The sequence below is a fragment of the Spermophilus citellus genome (genome assembly GCF_964194105.1).
Source record: "Spermophilus citellus genome assembly, chromosome: 1".
NCBI classification, from domain to species: Eukaryota; Metazoa; Chordata; class Mammalia; order Rodentia; family Sciuridae; genus Spermophilus; species Spermophilus citellus.
In genome coordinates this window covers 218,830,007-218,850,662 of record NC_138182.1, presented here as the reverse complement: position 1 = coordinate 218,850,662, position 20,656 = coordinate 218,830,007, and the positions used below count along the sequence as shown (strand labels likewise).

At 32.8% G+C, this 20,656-nt stretch overlaps 1 protein-coding gene across 2 annotated transcripts in view; it reads right to left on the bottom strand.

The window, feature by feature from the left end:
* The window catches only part of EDIL3 (EGF like repeats and discoidin domains 3), a gene marked incomplete at its 3' end in the record, with an annotated part of 399,965 nt that overhangs the window by 256,502 nt on the left and 122,807 nt on the right, over positions 1–20,656 (bottom strand). The window lies entirely within an intron of this gene.

The window sequence follows — 20,656 nt, the reverse complement described above, 5'->3', positions numbered from 1 at the left end:
CTCAAACTAATTAAGTCTGAATCTCTTTAAATGGTACCAATTTGTAACCAAGTGAGATATTACTAGATAATATCAACATAAGGTAAAATTAACTGTAACTCATTAAATAGTGAATCATTTGGGTTCCAGTTTTCAAACTAGAGATGTTGAGAGCAGCAGGACTCCAAGGGCAATAACCTTCCACTGCATGTACGTGTGAGATGGTGGAAGGCAATTGCTAGAGTGAAAAACACAGTTTAACTTTGCAGTTTTTGCCTAAAATCCACCTATTCACCTTTCCACTTCCACCCATCCTCCAGGAGGAAGGCTTTCTGCTCTGTACACAAGCACAGTTTCCCGGAATATTACTGCTGAATTACATGATATAAGCCAGTCCTATTTCACTTGATTCATGAAGTTTTAAAATAAAAGTCGGTTAGCTGACTTGCTTACAAAGGAACTTTGTTTCCAGCTGATTTGTTAATCAAGGCATCCTTGTGCAGCCAGGGAGCAGTCTCCAGTCTTTTCCGTTAAGGTTACATCTGCACAGAGCACACACTAGACAAGCTTACTTTGTGTCCTGACAGTATTTTCCTCTCACACTGTTTGGCTTGTCTCCTTGGCACATAAAGAAATGAAGAGAGCAAACACAGTTGGCATACATGGCGTGGAGAACATAAATATTTAAAAAGCTCTTTGCTGCTTTATCGTGTCCAAAATATATCATAACATGTTCAAAGAGGAAAGTCATTGGTAGCTTCCAGGAATTCCCTTTTAGGAAAATACCAAAGAGGCTTGCAGAAGTGCTGAAATAGATGGGTCATTATAAAAGTCTGAAGATTCAAAATGGAAAAAATTAATAAACTTACAGTTACAATTGATCACTTTAAAATTTGAACTCATATATTTTACAAAGCAACCAATGACCAATGGGACACAAATTGATAGAGGAAGTTACAAAGTTTGAGTGACCAAAAACTTTGTCAACAGTCAAAATGAATTCGAGATTATGTCACTTTGACTTTAAAATCAAACTCTTAGCATTATGCCTAACTCTCCAAAACAGTGCTGATTCTGTGACTGCTTAAACAGGGAAATCTAAATGACAAAGAGTTTATTAGGATTTGGGTACTGCTATTTACAAGTGTTGCCTCAGGATGGAAACTGGCCAAATTCCTGATAATGTTAGGTTTTTTTTGTTGTTGTTATGTTGTGTTTTTAAAATTTTTTAGTTGTACATGGACACAATACATTTATTATTATTATTTTTAATGTGGTGCTGAGTATCAGTGCCTTACACATGCAAGGCAAGTGCTCTACCACTGAGCTACAACCATAGCCCCTGATAATGTTAGTCTGATAAACACATACTGCAAAAAGAAAGAGAAAATAAGCAAAAGAACAAAAATTGATGGAGGGCTTCAGGAAAGAACTCTCTTCAAGTAATAAAGATATTTGGAAACTCCTCCAGATTTCTTACAATTCAGATATAGAACTAGACAAGTGAGATCCTGACTACTGATTAATAAAGCACCCTCAGGAAACAATAGCTAAGGAATGAAGGTAACAAATGCCAAGACTTTACTTTTCACTATGGATATATAAGCAAGAATACTTAGATAGGAGGTAGCAAGCCCAAAATAAGGACAATTATAAACATATAGAAGTTATAGCAATCAGATTCTTTTAAATCCAAAGCCTATAGGGCATGAAGTGTTCTAAGTCATGGTTGAGCTTGCAATACTGGAAAGCATCTTTGTAACAAATTAACAAGATTAGAGTCAGCAGGTACACAAGTTTTCAGAGTCCTATTTTTGTACAACATCTCCTTAATAATGCTTCCTTATAATATGAACATGTCACTAACTACTACTATTTATACTATTAAATTATGCACACAGTCTCAAAATCACATACATTCCCAAGGGTTAGTAGTGGTATTAATTCACAGCTTGAACTGTGTGGCAAAGACAGTAAACTATAATACTGAATGAAAACATCTCCAACAATTAACAGGTGGCAACTAGAGCCCCAGAGTAACAATAAACCTCAAAGTAGGCACTAGTGGCCCATATAATGACATTTCAGTGAAACAAGAATCACAGAAGATATCGTCTTACTACCCAAATGATTCTTAAGTCTTCCTATTTTCTGCTTAAAGTCATGAAATTAACAATTAAAAGAAAAAAAAAACCTGAGTCTACACCACTGGGACTTCCTTTAATTCAGACAACTAAAGCACAGGTACCAAGCAAAACAAAAATAAACAATCTAAAAAAATAAATGTTGTGCTGTACAAACTCAGCATTTAGAAGGATGTACTGAAATTTCTATGATGGAGGGAAAGAGAGAGCAAAGACATGTAACTGATGCATAGGATTTAACTAAATATAGTTCTCCCATCTCCCAAAACAGAATCTCCCTGGGTGTTTATTAAAATGCTATAGATGTACTTGCTTGAATTTTGGGTGGAAGCCCAGGCTTCTGCATGTTTAAAAAGCTCTTCAGCTTTTTATAAACAATAAATGTTGAAAAATATGACTGCAGCCCATCAAAGTTTTGTATCACTAGGAAAGAGCTTTGGATCCAGCTGTTAGAACTATAGCAGCAAATGAGGAAGCTTACAAAAGCCCTTTGCAGTATATGCTGTAGTGGCTTCACCAACTTTCAATGCTTGTCATCTTGCAAATCTTTAGGTTTTATTGGATATCTCCATCAATACTCTGGGAGAAGATGACTCTCTTTGAGTTAGAGAGAGGCCTATATCTCAGAACTAACTAAATCTATTTCTTTTTGTTGACCATAGTCATTGGTCAACATATAGGTAGAAAACTATTTGCAAATTGGTTACAAGAGTCCCTCAGATACCAAAATCATGGATTCTCACATTCTTTATATAAAATGGCATAATGTTTGCAAATAATCTGTGCACAATCTTCCTATACTTTGAGTACAATTTCTCTAGATCAATTATTAGACCGAACATGATGATTCTTAACTATGTAAATAGTTGTGACAAGGAAAAATCTGTTCATGTTCAGGTCAGAAGCAGTTTTCTGTCTGTGGCTGGTTGAATTCACAGAGGCAGAACCCACGGATGTGAAGGCCAACTGTATCCCCAGTGGAGCTATATGTAAGGGGTGGGAGTTGGTGTGTTTGTATTGTGAAAAGCAACTGCAAAGGAAGAGCCTCCATTATTCTGAGAAAGTATCTGGAAAATTACTGCTTTTCTCTCTTTTTATATGTAGACAAGTAATCCTGTGACCCAGGAGGTAGCTAGCAAACACCTTGCAAAAAAAATGGGAACCAGCTTTCAAAGAAAGCTGATCCTGTTCAAAGGCAAGGTTCAGAAACAGAAAGAAATTGGATTCCTGATATTATTGAGCCATTGAATCATAGTCATGAGTTAAGACCTCTGGACTTCTAGTTCTGAGGAAAAATAATTCACTTTACTGTTTACCTAGTGCTGAGTTGGTCTTTCTGTGATTTGCAACCAGGTGGAATTCTGCTATGACCCTAATCAGTTTTGTCGTTCCCTTTTATAATATATTAGGATACATAAGAAATTGATTATTTGAGGCAATTGAGCCCAAAAGTACACAAGGCCTGGGACTGAGCTTTCAGAGGGCAGATGGGACTCCAGGGCTTTGCCACACTGCACTCCCCATCCTGCTTTAATACAATAGCTTGTCTTGTGGCTTCAAAGTTAGTCACCATCTTTTCAGCCAGCCTAGCTGTGCTCATATTCAAGAAGTGTGGAGGTGCTTGGAAGGAAGAAGCACTATGCAGACTCTTGTCTCATTCTTCATTTCTCCCCTTCCCCCTTTCTTCTATAGATTTCAACTCTGAAATGCAGCAGCTACCCAAACCCAGTGGTCTGTACATTGCTCTATTTCTTTTTGATGTAAAAATCCAGTAGCATCTTTGTTGGACAAACTTCTGTCTGTGTGGTCTCAAGAATTTTTATATATTCTGTTTTTTTTCTTTTTCATCCTTGTATGTTTTAAGCAAATTTGTATAACTTGGATATTCAACCTATTAAAAATAATTCTGTACCCAGTGTAGCCTATTATCAAGTAGGAAAAGCTCATTATGAAATATAAAATATACATTTTTTACTATGTTATACTCTTTTATATGTGGCCATTACTCAGTTTTTAGGGACTGATCATTTTATTGATTATATCATACATTTAGATAATTGTATACCAAATATGCTTTACAGTATACAATTATCTGTGCAATTATTTCTAAAGCAAAGTAACAAGAAATATGTATTACTATGTCATGACATATATTTTGAAATGCTTTTACTCAACTGTAGTGAAACACAAATAACAATTATGATATTTATGCATGATAAATTATGCCTTCTGAGTTGTTAAATGCTATAAATGTGTGTATGTGTGCATTAATATATTTTCAAGACAAAAAAAAAGCAAACAATCACTTCAAATTTGTGATCTCAGTCATTAAAATAGGTTGTGGAGCTGCCTCTAGAAGTATTCAGAAAATGTTCAGAAAAAGTTTTAAATTATTTGGTCCTGTTTTCTTGTTTCTTGACTAAGGATTTAAATGTTTATATTACCAACTTCTTACATGTCAAAGTATGACAAAAACAGTGATATTCCTCCTGGTCGAGATGAGATCTTAGACATCATAGGATGTAGTTGATTGTTCAGCCTCAGAATTGCAGAGTATAGGTCACAGTGAGACACAGCAGACGTTATATTTGTTCAAATATTGTTCAGAGAATAAAAAAAATCCTCTTCTTTATCAGACTTTTATATGCATTTTTTTTGTTACTGTACTAGATTTGGGGGGTAGCATCTATTTAAGAACACTTGATACTATATAATATATACAATATAGTCATGTATGCATGCAATTAATATGTAAGTCTATTTTTATGTCTATCAATCTGTCTCTTTAGACTCAGTTTTATGAGAACAGGGATGAACTTTCTTTGCTCACCACTTGATCTATAGTTTTTAGAACAGTTCCTGGAACAATGTAGGGATTCAAGAAATATGTGTTAAAAGAAAGTAAATTTGAACATATTTTTAATACAGTCCTATTACTTAATAAAGTTCAACTGTTCCATTATGCAACATTACTAAATATGTCAAAAAAGATGACCTTATATTTTTATCTCTTTCATGCTATAAATCTAGGAAAAATTGTATATGTTGATGTAATTTATATAAAAATATGTAGGGGCTGGGATTGTGGCTCAGTGGTAGAGCATTCACCTAGCATGTGCAAGACCCTGGGTTTGATCTTCAGCACCACATAAAAATAAATAAATAAAATAAAGATATTATGTCCAACTACAACTAAAAAATAAATATTTAAAAAATATGTAATTTCTTTCTTGATGCAGCAAGAAAAGGAATAATATTTGAAAAGACAATGGTTATTCTAACAACCATTTGATCATTTCATAAAGAATTAAATCTGTAATTGTTAAACTTATTTTTACTTATTGTTTAACTTATTACTAAATTATACTTGTTAAAATCATCACACTATAGTTTATTAATTACATAAATTCACTGCAATAGAACCACAAAACTCCCTTTCTATGTTTAGTAGTGACATAGCTTACACAGATTTATAAGCTACTTATACCATGAATCATTTTAACAGCAATTAGTAGTACATTTGTGATTTTCTCATTTTAGAAAGAGATACAAATGAGGAACTTAGAGTGAATGGAAGCTTTCGTTTTATTTATTTTTGCCAATGAGTAAAAAATGTAAAACTTGCAGATATGGTAAAACTGAGCCAAGAAAGCTGGAAAGAAAGTCGGCTCATGTAACCTGCTTTCATAACTTATTTGATATTAAAGATCTTTGGAAACATAATTGGGACATATTTTGCTACTTAAAGGAAGGATTAATTATCCTTCATCTAGATGATTTGACATCAAAAAGAAAGCTATAACTCAATATTTTGATACCTCTCAAGTATCTCTAATTTATTCCAGCTACCTTCCTTTCCTATCCAAATTCATTTCATCCTTGTAGACTAAATTCAAACCTCGCCACCTTCAATTACTTAATACCCATGTCAGTCTCCAGTTTTATGTAGTTATCCCCTTCCATCCTCAGCTAAGTTTTAAACTATCACCTAAAGCCTATAATAAACAAAAACAGCACATAATATTTTCTGGTCTTGTTTCCCAAGCTGGACATTATCCTTCTTTCAAGGGCAAATGGTTATGTTTTAATTTTGAGCCATGTATATAATTGGTACTGTGTAAATATTTTTGGAAAGTTGTCCAATTTTAGAGATGAGAAAATTAAGTCCAGTATGTGAATTTAATGACTGTTTTTACATTATTATTAGCCATGTAAAGTGGGGATTGGAAATTAAACCCAAGGTATCCTAAGAGAATTCATAAGCAAATAAAAAGAAGAAACTTGCAAGGGATAAAATAGATCAGAAGTTAATATAAATGTTTTCTCAGATTTATCCATTTTCAATAAAAATAATAAGTTCATAATCTTTGTGAAAATTTAATACAGGAAAAGAGGAATCATTTTACAATGAGAATGCTGCCTAACATGCCTAGAGAAGACCAGAACCTGTGGTTGCCTGCCTGCTACATGTGAGTTGGGGATAGTCCCAGTACCACAGCATTTCCTTCTAAGTGAGAGTGAGGAGCTAAGACCATCAGATTCATGTTCCAAGGATTTCTATTTTATTTCTCTGGGGGAAATTGGTCTCTTCAACCTCAATTCATTTCCTTAAGTCTAGACAAATGAGCTAATCTAAAAAGCCAATCTGTTAAAACCAAAGGAACAAAAAACTAAAAAGTAATGGATAGATCAGCAATATTGGCACAAATCTCAGTGAGTGCATCCACGTAAGAAAACCACAGGGTGAGTGTACATAAAATGTTAATGCTGGAAGAGACTTAGTAATTCAGATTGTTGGCAAAATATCCATTGTTAAAATAGGTGAAGGTCTGCATTAGAAAACAGAAGTATATTCATTAAATCATCTAAATTGCCAACTAAGACCTCACCATGAAAGGAATTTTGAAGAAAATTTATATAAACATCAGAACACATATACTTGAATGTAATAATAATTGTGTTTTATGGCATAATGAATAAGAATACACTGCACATACTTTTCTATTATAATCAATGAATATGGACAATACCGAATAATATGTTATTTATGGATACAGCATACTATTTTTAACTAATCCTTTAGTGAATACTACTTGGATGGATTCCAGGGTTCTTCTCTCCCAAATGAGGTTTGAATAAATAATCAGATTCCATTTGAATCATGGTAGAAATATGAAACAAGAAAGTATTATCAAATTATTTCATTAAATAAACAGAAACCCATGATCCTAACAAAATATATGATATTCTTTTTGTATGTTAAGGTTTTTAATGATCTATCTATGCCACTAGGCTGTCTTTAGTGACATGCATCTTAAACATATTGAATAATATTACATTTCTGCCTTTTCCTATGATAGTTACTTTTTGCTTTAACAAAGTTTTCATAATGGAGATTGAGTCAAATTTTCAATGTCTTACATCAAGTAGCATAAGACAGATAAAAATAATTGAACCATTTGCCTCGGCAGACGAAGACTTTAACATCCCTATCCGTCATCATCATCTTGGGGTGGGGGAGAACATAAGAAAAATAAAGGTTGAAAAGCTACTCTAACTCCTGTAAGATCTCATGAAAAATGTAATTTGTAAACTAAACAAAAAATCAAAGCATAATTTATTAAGTAAATACAGCCATTAAAATAAAAGGAATAGGGCCGTTGAGAGTTAAATACTGAATATTTTACATCTTCTGGGATGTGTGTGTGTGTGTGTGTGTGTGTGTGTGTGTGTGTGTGTATATATATATATATGATAAAATTTCAATAGTTTTAAAAACTAAATGGTGATTACAGGCAAGAAATCATTTCATTGCAAGATCATGGCGTTGTGTGTGTGTGTGTGTGTGTGTGTGTGTGAGATCACAAGCAAGTATTTAATATCATAGTTATTACAAAGATTATTTAGTACTTTTAAAATGTATGAAGCTTTCTTAGTAAAATATCATTTTAATGTTTATATTCCAAAGAGGAATTCAGAAATTTTAAGATTACTTTGAAATGATGGCTTTCCAGAATGCAAACCCACACATTTGGTTTAATTAAAATACCTTTTGACTCATTCTACAGTCCTTCCCATTGCCACAGCCTCACCCCTCCCCCTCACTCCCCTCTAATTAGAACATTTTTTTTAATGGAAGGGAGACTAGTAGAATAGAAGAAGGGGATCAAGGTCAGGGAGGGGGAGAAAGGGGAGATACTGGGGAATAAAATTGATCAAATTATACTGTTTTATCTTGTGTATGTATGAATATGTTATAACAAATTCTGTTATGTATGATTATAATGCACCAATAAAAAGGAAAAAAAATAAAATATCTGTTGAAACACAAAAGATGAAGGTTAAAACAAGTGGGAAGAAAAAATTTTAAGAGATGAGATATTTCTGTTGTATCTGTTTCCTTTTGGTGAAAGGGAATTATTTTCTTCATGTAGTTTTAACTCATCCCAAGGACACTAACTATAAAAGAAGGTAAAACACAGTTTGTCTATATAGAGTTTGACTAATCTAATGTCCCCCTGAACTGAGTTAATGATTGCTATAGAAGATTTTTTCTGATTATTAAAAAAAGCGCTAAAATTAAATGCTTTCTTTTCAGAATCATTAGGACCTTCTTTAAAAGAAAATAGTGTATCTGTATCCAGGTGTTAATCAAATGACATGGACAATGTAATTTCCCTATCTGCCAAACTTGTCTTCCTAGGCTAAATTTTTCCTTAATTGGAATGTCTTTAAGAACTCACTGATAAAAAAGTAGATGGGTCTAACTTTAAGACAATGGAATTACATAAAGGTGGAGGGTTATCCAGGGAGGACCCAAGCCTCATTTTTTTATGATCTTTTAGATTGTTTTCTTTAGGGCTCCAGATATAGCTTAGTAGTAGAGCATATGCCTAGTATGCACTAAGCCCTGGGTTTGATCTACAGTATTGTGAAAGGAATAAATAATTTTCAAGTTGTAAATGCATGTTATTAATTTCTATTCTTTCAAACCTTCAAGAAACAGTGAAGAAAACAAACTGTTCAGAATAAAGGGTATTGCAGCTTTTAAAAATAAAACTTAAAACCCAAAGCAAATTTAAAGGTCACAGTACAAATTGACAACCAAAAAATCTAGATATCATTCAAAATTTCCAGCACAGGGGGAACTCATAATCTCCCAAAGGAACATGTCACATCTCTACCAGTGTTAGTTTCTGGAGAACAATGGAATAATGTGAATCTTTCTTTGATATTCCAGCCTTTCAAATTAATTTTGATAGCTATCATAACCCCATAATTCTTTTCTTAACTGATGCACAAATCCTCACTTAATTTTATATGTCATGGTTTTATATGTCCTGATCATCATTTTAGGTGAGCTACTCTTGAAAAAGCCAAATTTCTTAAGTTATTTTAAAATATGGTTACAAGAATGTAAACAGTAATACAGAGGAGCACTAAGTAGCCCTAAATACAATTGTGTTCATAACATGTTGAGGCTGCTCTATTACAATAAGCAATCAAACATTATACACACACACACACACACACACACACTACTAAAAGAGTAGGAATTAGTTTCTTTTCCCTTCTTCCTTCAGTTTCATGGACTAATTTTTACAGTACTGGATACTAGTAATCTTATCCCCTCTTGCCTGGAGACAGGTTGGGGGAAAGGGGGAAAAGCAGGAGATGAGGTCATGCCTTTCCAGGAAGGTGGAGGAACAAATGAATGGCATGCAATAATGTCATATTAAATATAGATAATTAGAAACTATTTTGAAAATTTATACTCCAATAGAAAAAAATTTTGAAGACATCAACAAATTTCTAGAGACACATGACTGACCAAAATTTAATCAGAGACATAGAAAATTTAAACAGATCAATTTCAAGCAATGAAGTTGAAGATGCCATCAAAAGCCTATCAATAAAGAAAAGACCAGAACCAGATGGATTCTCGGCCAAGTTCTAGCATATCTCCCCAAAATAACTAACAAAAATCCTCAAATTATTCCATGAAATAGAAAAGGAGGGAACCCTTCCAAACTCATTGTATGAAATTAGTATAGCCCTCATACCAAAACCAGAAAAAATACATATCAAGAAAACTTCAGACAAATATACCTTATGAACATAGATGCTAACCATTCTTAATAAAATACTAGCAAATCGCATACAAAAATAATGTCAAAGGTATCTTGATAATGGGAAAGAAATATAAAATTTGAAACCAAACTAAGCTTTGAAGATAATCTTCCAATCTTTCAGCAAAATATCTAGTTTGCATGTATCTTGTATATAGGTGACAAGAGTACACAGACAGGAACAGCACTCATTTGTTCTCACGAAAACATTGTCCTTAATGTCCAGGATGAGGTGGCCATTTAGTTGAATAAAAATATTTAGTGGCTTTTCAAGGGATTTTCCATATCAGCTGACATTTCTAGTTATAATGGGGTCTCTTGAAAAATGTCTTTAAACTTTTATAGCTGTTCCTTCTAATAATTATTTTCTGTTTAGAAACTGGAAGTTAGAAATCAGCACTTATTTCAGTCAATGAGCCACATTCAACTCTTTTCAGCTCAATTACTTATTAGACCAAGTCCTATTGAAAACAATTGCAATAATTAATGGATTGAAAAATAGACTTATCTTGAAGGCAGAATAAAAATGCAAGAGAAAGAAAGTACAATTTCAACAATTTAATCCTCAAAAGAAAAGCCTGAGGTAGTACTTAAAAATTACCCCAAATACTGTTCAGTTGAGATTTGTATTATTTTGTTTTTCTAATGATTATATGCCTCAATAATGTATTATTAAGAGAGGTTATGAAATCATGTCCCTGGGTTAATTTTGATATTAACAAAGAAAACTATATTATGGCAACAGTTAATAGAGATGCCTAGAGGTTCTATACATCTTTGAAAACTTCTTTCCCAATCTTGTTCCCAATCCTTCCCATAAACACCTTATTCTGAGCAACCACTAATACTAATTCTCCCTGAAAGATCCTGCCCTTTCTATCTGTTGTGCTTTTTAACATTTTGTTTTGCTTACAATATTCCCATTGAATAACTTGCTCTATGGAAATGCATTTCTGCTTCAGGGTATCTCAAAAATTACCTCAGCCATAAAATCTGAACTATAGTACTAGAAGTGATCTTTTCTCCACTTGATACTCAAACACTTTGTTACTCTCTTATAATTATCATTTTCTGCATTGTGTAATGATTATTGATGTATCTATTTTTTCTCAACTATAAGTATCCCAATAGCAGGCTCTTCATCTTGGGGTCATTGTGAAGGGTATATCACCCTTTGGGGTAAGGAAAAGCCATTCTGGGAAGCCCAATATACATTTGTTAAATGGAAGATTCTAGTGGATCCCTGCCCTCACCAAGACGATTTAATCTTTCTTCAAAGCCACAAAGAGCTTAGTGTTGACCTATCACACACAAGAATCTAACATTAATATGTCATCATAACTTACAACTTGGTATTTCTTATTCCTTTACAGGATTCCTGTTCTACAATCTTACAAAGAAAAATCAGTTCCTAAATTATTTGTAGTAAGCATAAGGAAAGCTATTTTCCTAAAGGGTTGATTCCTAATCATGCAAACATTACTTATATTACTCACAATTTCCAAGTAATAAAATACAGGGTTCTCTTTTTTCCATACCAAATGAGGTGATTTGTCAAATTATATGTTGAAGGAGTTTTGTTTTGTTTTTTTTTTTTTAACTCAAAAGCTGACAGATAAATTATCCCTAGTTTGCATAGTCAAACAAAAGCAGAAAAAAATACTGCCATAAAAATAATAGGTCAGGATTTATTGGACACTTCAGTAATGTTATTAGTAACTGAAATGATGAAAAAATATTCAAGACTTATATGTTTGATTTCTGCATGTAGGTTTTGAATTGTATATAAGGTTTAATTATTTATATTACTCGATAACTGATAACTTCTAGCTGGCACTATAAATTAGGCATTGTTCTAGGATGTTACATGTGTTGATTCAGTGAATTTGCACAAAATCCTTTTGAAGTTGATACGGTTGCTATATTTTTACAGATGCGGAAACTCAGACACAGAAAGATTAAGTAACTTTCCTAGTCACAGATATAGCATAGTTTTCCCTTGATGTCCAAGGTTCCAGGGCCCCCTGCAAATAACAAAATGTGGAGATGTTCAAGTTCCTTACATAAAATAGCATAGTATTTTCAGTTACATGGCACAAAGAACTTTGTGGCTAGGCACACTGATATACTTTAAATCACATCTAAATTACTGATAATAAATAACAATGCAAATACTATGTAAATAATTGTCATACTGCATTGTTTCAGGAATAATAACAAGGAAAATCTTACAGTACAGTTGCAATTTTTAAAAATTTTTTTCTCTTTGTATTTGTTTGAATCCATGAGAAGTGCAAATACTGAGGACCAACTGCAGATAGAAGAGCCAAAATGTGAACACAGTCTGGCTGGGTTCTTAACCACAACACCGTGATGAGTTCCTTTAGAGAATGGGTTTCTACAGATCTCTACAAACTACAGAATTACAAAAGAGTGTGTGATAAACACTGGGATTAAATGGATGATGATAATGATGATGGTGATGAATACGATGATGGTGATTTTCAGGTTCAATTAGTGTGTGTGTGTATGTGTGTGTGTGTGTGTGTGTGTAAATGATAGTATACTATAAATATACAAGGCAGTATTAAGAAGAGGATTAATTTCATGGCAATCTGGTGATAAGTAAACTGCATAGAAAGACCATCTGCCCACACCTTTCCTACTCCTTACATGACACCTGACAACCACAGAGCTGGTTGTGAGGTGAGACTCTTGACCAAGAGTTTTGTGTCCGGAAATCATTATGGAGAGTAATGCTGCAGGACCTCCACAGCTGAACAATTAATGAATTCTGATCTTTGAAGCCAGAGGCTATTCTGTGATGGACCTCAATTCATCTATTGGTTGGGGAGGCAAAACCATTGATTGAGGCTGAGTTAACACTTAAAGTGTCTGACTTGTTCTTGAAAATGTATGTAGTTTCTCAGGTAACTGAGGAACAATGAGTTCTGTACCCAATAGTCCTCTGTGATTTGAATGAAGCACTTGGGCTTACTTTTGCAAGGCAAACCTCAACGGATAAAAATGTTATAGGACTTTATCAAATGCAAAGAAGATGCTAACTCTTATTTGAAATTTGTTATATTTCCTATGAATTGGTACTTAAGAAAACAGATATCCTTTTCTTGGTTCTGTCTTTCACTGAAATATCTAACTTATACTCTATTTTAGTTTTCAAGCTTTAATTGGGATAAAAGAAAGAAAAGAAATATGAATCGTTGTCCACTTTAAAGTGTAGCTTGATGAATTTTATATTATAAAGAGAAAAATATGCTCTGAGAATGATTCAGCCCAAATTCTCTTTCATTATGATTCATTTAAAAGTTATGTGTTGCCACTGTGCTTTAAGTAATATGTATTACAGAACTTTCCTTCATATAAGTATTTTGATATATGTTGGATAATAAATTTTCTAAAAGTATAAACTCACCCCTGGTTTTCCTTTAGCTTTAGGGAATGTGGTCAAATAAACCTTTAAAACAATGGAATATACTTTAAACCTCTTGATAAGAGATTCATGCCTTGTTTATTATTTCAGTAATGCTTTATTCTAGCAATTTCTCATAACAAATAGCACAATTCTAGAACAGAGTAAGTACCAATAAGATTATGTTAAATGCTACAGAAGTTTCTAAAATTTTCAATTGGTCAAAATACTTTTAATGAATTCTTAATGTTTCATCTCTTTTTCTTCATTCCATCTTCTGTGTCACTAAAGCATGTTTCTGAAGAGGAGAGAAAATATTGTCACTCATCCAATAGCCTTCCTTCCCATCAGAGTGATATTAATCATGTTCCCACTTCTTGTCTTTATCTAATTTTCTTATGCTCTCTATCAGTTATCCTAAGCCTCTCCATAACCTAGATGCTCTAGAATGCTTTAAGTTTTGATTAAATGTCTTTACTCTCTTACTGGATTTAATTTCATACAACTGTTCTTTCCTTGCAGGTTTCATCAATCAAACTAGACTATACAGATGCCTGGTTTTAGTCATTTCAAAATAATTTATGACCTATAATGATAAAGTATTTAAGGGACAATAAAAAGGGATGGAATCTTTATATGTTATTTTAAAGCTATATTTGATAAGATAACATTCTTTTCTTGCAGATAGGGTATCACTATGTTTCCCACGTTGACCTCAAACTCTATGATTCTAGTACTGTTGAATCCATCTTTCCAGAAATTATCATAATGAGAAGTATCCTGCAAGGACTGAAATAATTTCTCAAAATATGTTAGCTATAGAAGACTGAGCTTCTGGTAGCCTACAAAATCAGCCACCAATCCCTTCCCCACTGTCATTCTCATCTTTGCTATACAAAATGGAATATCTTCCCATTAAAATTTTTGTTAGCTACTGTGACACAAGCTAAGATTTGAAAAATGCTTGTAATTAGGATTTGATATTCCTCACTACTTCGGTCCTTGTCTCTGCCACCATTTAAGGAAATGCAGTCCAGTAGAGATCACTACCTAGCACCAGGGAATCATTTAGCTGACTTGGCTGACGCAGGAAGGAGAGCACTAATGACCTACAAGGTGTCCCAGATACGGTCACTCACTCAATTAATTACATCACAAAATTTTACAATTCTTTGTTAAGTAGTAAAAGCTTACTGATACATGTCCAATGTCATTTCATACACAAAAGTATCCCCAATTAATCAGAAAGGTATACAGTCATATAAATGGTATACACCAAATATTTTTAATGCCTTATATTGTCTTTTGCTATAAATGAAAGTTTTAGTACAAACTGGTTCTTGTGTTTCAACTGAGCAAGAATAGCTTTCTGTACTCCTAATTTCTAAGGTTCTCTGTTGTTCTACTTTCCCCCCTCTGAGTTAACACATAATTGCTAGAGCTTGGAATTGCAAACAATTTCTAATCATTATAATTAATGATAAATTGGAAATATTTTAAAATCAATGAGATTATGAGTTGATAAGCCATATTACAGGAATTTTATACATATAAAACAAAATTACTTTCCTGTAGTATGCACAAAATGAACACAAAAATCATGCATTAAATTATTGGCTGCCACTTAACTGTGTGATTCTTTTTATAAACACATTTCATTTTCTTACATTTTGGAAAGTAATTATAACTTTGAAAATAATTTCCTTTAGCTCTAGTTAGACTGGGAAATCTCTTAGCAATCTTCTATGGCTAGCAGATTTGGAGAAATTATTTCAGTCTATGCAGAATAGCTCTCATTATGATAATTTCTAGAAAGATGGATTCAATCGTGAGTTATCCTTCCTTAGTCCAAGAACTAATCTTAAGAGGGAAGAAAACCTGACAAGTACTCATAATTTCACCTACTGTATGAATAATTGAAATTTTGAATCCTTCATTTGGTAACCAAACTCTGGAAATCTAAAAATAACCTCACAATACCCAAGATGTTTATTTAAGTTTGTTAACATTCTGATATTTCATGATCACTAACAAGAACTATTTTAGACAGATTCAGACTGTTAACACTTCTTGATATTCTGACACTGATCACCTTTTAAAAGATAAACATGAATATGGTTATTCACAAGACAGCCACATGTACAATCAATCTGTAATTTTACTTCCAATTTGTTCAATAGTCTTTATGTTTCTGAGGTAAGCATAATCATTTTTTTCATAATGAAACAGGAGCAGGGAAACAGATTATCAGTGATGAGACTAAAAAGTCACAAATTTAATAGAATGTGGGAAATAGGTTTGGATGTGAAGAAGATAGAAGAATATAGGGAAGAATAGAACAGGATAATGTACCTTCATGTTTATTTATTTATTTACTAAAAATGAGAAGACTTCTCAGAAGCCCAGTGTGACTACAGAGAAGAAACAGAAGCAGAGAGATATAAATAAAATTATATACTGACTTTATTATCTTAACTAAACTATTCTCAATAATGCACACCTGTAATCCTAGTGGCTTGGAAGGCTGAGGCAAGAGGATCAGAAATTCAAACCTAGCCTCAGCAAAAAAACAAAACAAACAAACAAACAAACAAACAAAAAAATCACGAGGTGCCAAGCAACTCAGTAAGATCATTTCTCTAAACAAAATATAAATAGGTCTGGGGATGTGACTCAGTGGTAAAGTGCTCCTGAGTTCAATCCCCAGTACTACAAAAAAAAAAAAAAAAAAAAATACAGGTCCTTTCCAAAAGTGATGAACGGTCTTACATTACTACAACCAAATTCCAACGTTTATATTCCTTGTTTTTAACCTGTAGATTTAATAGGTTAAATGTATGCTAATTATTTGTAAATTTCTCTAAGACATCTAATAGCTTATTTTCAGAAAAATACCAACTTATTTTTTTTGTATTATATCTGGACCATAATAACATTAGAATCTTTAGTTCTAAAGGAAAACTATTCCTTGGTTCAAATTCCCCTCTCAGCTACCATTCTCATTCTCCATCCCTACTTATCTCAGTTTTCATCTCAAAACCATTTTTAGGTTTACTCTCTGTTTAAATGGTAACTTTTCAGTCCTTCAAGCATCACCTTCTCAGTCTTTGAGATTCGTGAACGTAAAGACTATTATTTTTTAGGGGTTATATCTTCAGTGCCCAAACCAGAATCTGGTATAAGGTAATTATTAAAACATTTGATGGATGAGTGAGTAAACAAATGTATTGTTGAATGCTTATTTTAGCTATTAAAACTTTCCCCAAATTCTTTATGCACCAATGTCTAGTGCTTTCTCCACAACTCAAGCAAGACTGATCATCTATAAAGCAACAAGATCATCCATAAAATGCATATAATCAATATAAATGCTTATCTACTTTTCCAGTTGGACATCAATTTCTGCAAATTTCTTTACCATGCATCTTCAGCATTCAAGAAATTGTTAGTAAGTACTCAGTAAATTTTTACTTAAGAATATAAGTAAGCTAAGATTTAATTTATGTACATATCTATTGATTTATTTATTTTGGGTGATGGTGGAGATGGAACCCAGAGCAGTACACATGCTAAGCATACGCTCTACCACTAAACTATATCCCTAAGATTTTATTTTTTAATAAAAGTTTGAACACTTATTTTGCCCCCTTTGATTTAATTAACACATAAGTATCTGAGCTGGAAGAGTTTATATTTGTTATTAATTTACTGAATTAATACACAATGTAATAACTACCAATATTTCTGTTAGGGTCTGTAAACAAGTCAAGATGGCGCCTGGCATTTTGCCATAGGGAGTGGTTTGTGAAGTAATGCGAGCAAGCCATTAAGTGTGGAGATTCCTTATTGGTTGACTGCTGTATCTAGTTTATGTTAATTAAGATAAGCTGTGTGGAATGTATATATACCCCTCCTGTCCTACAATAAACGGCTCCCACTCCTGCTGTATCAATCTACACAAGTTCCTCGTCACGCCCCGGTTAGTTTGGGCGTGACGAGGAACTTGTGGGCACAGCCAGCTGGGCTGCGGCATATTTCTGTCTAGATCTCTAAAACATCCACTGGCAATGGAAATTTGCTATATGAAATGAATGTATGAACAGTATATTCCAAACAACACAGTGCTGTCTAGACATGTGAGTAGGTAACTGAAAAGTAATTTGGGCTTAGCCACTGGAGGTCACTCCTAAGGTGCCCTGGAAAGGGAGACAGCACGTAGTGTGTGTATCTGTGTGCATCTGTGCCTGGAAAATGTCTACACATTCAAAGATGTGAAGTAGGTGTTGTTGTTTGTTTTTCTTTTTTGGGGGGGAGTTGTTTTTGTTTGCTCTCAGAGAATTTTTTCTACTGGCTTTTGCAGATACCAGAAGTGAGTTTTAATAACTGTAAAAGCCTGGACATATTAAGATATGTGGGTTTATGTGGGAAGAGTTACATGTGTGGGAGACAGAAACACAGAAAGAGTGAGGGAAAGTGGATATTGGAGTACACAGAAGTATCCAAAAGAAAATAATAAGAAGAAAAAGAAGAAAAAGAAGAAGTATCCAAAATAAAGTCCAAAGAGAAGCAATATTTTCTAATGAATGAAGTTCACAAAATGGAGCATGCCGATTTGGCTTACTATAAGAATGTAAATGATGAGAGGACTGATTGTAAAAGTTGTAAAGCATTTTCTGCATATTTGACAAAAATGTACAAAACTGTACAAAGATTTCTTTTAAAATAAGTAGCATCAACTTATAACAAGGATAATCTAAAGTATTAAGGTTGATAGTGAAATATTGAAGGGAGATTTTTCTCTAAGTATGCATTTGAAACTCCTTTTCAGGTGAACTGCAATGAAGGAGTATAAGTTTATCTGTAGAATGAGCAGGGTAAATGTAATTTTAAAAATTGAGACTAAAACCTAAATTTTTCTAAGCAAATATGAATAAGTTTCTTTTCTTGCCCTTGGAAAGTAAAAGGAACATTTAGAACTCTATATAATTTACACAATTTATGTGTTTTGAAAAGGATAGAAGAAACTTTGGATGCAAAGAAGAAACTTCTATATTTGATGTAGTAATGAGTAAGTAAAATAAAGCAATGATGACAGTTCACCTCTTCTGTCTTTTAAGATACTACCTTAAAACACTCAGTTTCTTGTATAAAATATTGCTATATCCTGTTTTCTTCACTGATGTTAATTAAAAGCAGAGAAGAGTAACCGCAAAAGTTTCAGCAAAGCAGATCATTTTCAAATTGAGAAGACAGAATGGACTTTAAGAATCTAATGTTATTTTTTTTTTAAAAAAAATTAGTTGTAGATGGACAAAATACCTTTATTTTATTTATTTATTTTTATGTGGTGCTGAGGATTGAACCCAGTGCCTCACACGTGCTAGGCAAGCACTCTGCCACTGAGCCACAACACCAGCCCCTAAGAATCTAATGCTCTGCTGAGCAATGTGGTACAACTGTAATTCCAGTGGCTCAGGAGTCGGAAACAGGAGGATTGCAGATTGAAAGCCAGCCTCAGCAATAGCGAGGTACTAAGCAACTCCGTGAGACCCTGTATCTGAATAAAATACAAAATAGGGCTAGGGATGTGGCTCAGTGGTTGAATGTCCCTTAGTTCAATTCCCAATATACTCCCCCCTCCCCAGGGAAAGAATCTAATGTTCCAAGTATTTAGTCCAAATAATTAGTTTTGAAAATATGAAGAAACCTAAGGTAGGCTAGATACTAAAAGCATTACTGCTAATTATTTGGATTTAATAAATAAATTGTATTCTTTTAATATATGCGACTTGAGAAAGAGGATATATAGAAAGATAAGTAACGTAATATGACTGTCCTATAGAGGTATCTAACTTCAAAATTGTTTTTGATTTCCCCTTATATTCTGACACCTCAAAAAAATTTAAATAGCAAAATTTATATGAGAAACTACAGATGTTTTAATTTTTAAGATTCTTGTTTTCTATCATTTTAATGGTATAACACCTATATGTGAAATTAAGATTGGTATAACTACTATACTATGTTAAATAACAGTGCAAATACTAACACAAACACATTTATTCCAAGTAACATATACCTGAGTATATCTTAAGAAAGAGTGCTGTTACATATCAAACAGACATATAGCTTAAGTTAGTAAAACTATACAATGTCTGACTATCAGAGGTCTTTTAATAACATATCACAATAAATATGAATTAAATTTAATTCTATAGCTATCTGAGTCCCCAAAGACTCACTAAATTAAATGAAATATGGTAGGGTGCTTAGTTTTCAAAATGTTACTGTCCTTAAAAACCTCTCTTCTAATAAAATGATAAATATTGAATTAATATTTAAAAATTTGGCCCCAAAGTTTCAAGTATTTACATAAAATTCTGTGAAGATGCCACTTTTTAAATTATTTAAACACATTTGTCATCGATTCTATATTTTTTTTTCAAAGTACTGACAAAAACGTAGACTACAAATTTATAAGATGTTGAAATTTGTGGTTGTTGGGTTAAAATATAACACCAATATTCTATTCTATTCATATTGTCATAGTAGGAATATTTATAGCTATAATTTCCTTCATAAATATTACTCTGAAAGGATACGATTTTTGGTTCTAAAAATCAAGTGTATATATTTGAAGATGGGGTCAAAGTGGTTACAAAATTTTTATTTCTGTGGTACTTTGTCAAATCTCCTAAAATACCATGAGTTAATGAAAACTTTAAAGAAGATTTATTTTTGAAGTGAATTAAATGAACAAAGTACCTTTCAGCAATAATTTAATTAACTCTTACAGATACAGTCAGACCAATGTTAAAATCTCAAAATGAAAGAAAAATACATTTAAGAAATAAAGTACATGAAAACCCAATAACTAGATAACTAGTGGCCAAATATGGTAAATTAATGGTCCTATTTAATTGTTCTACCTTTATTTAACTGACAGTTAATGGGTTCTTACTATGCATAAGTTA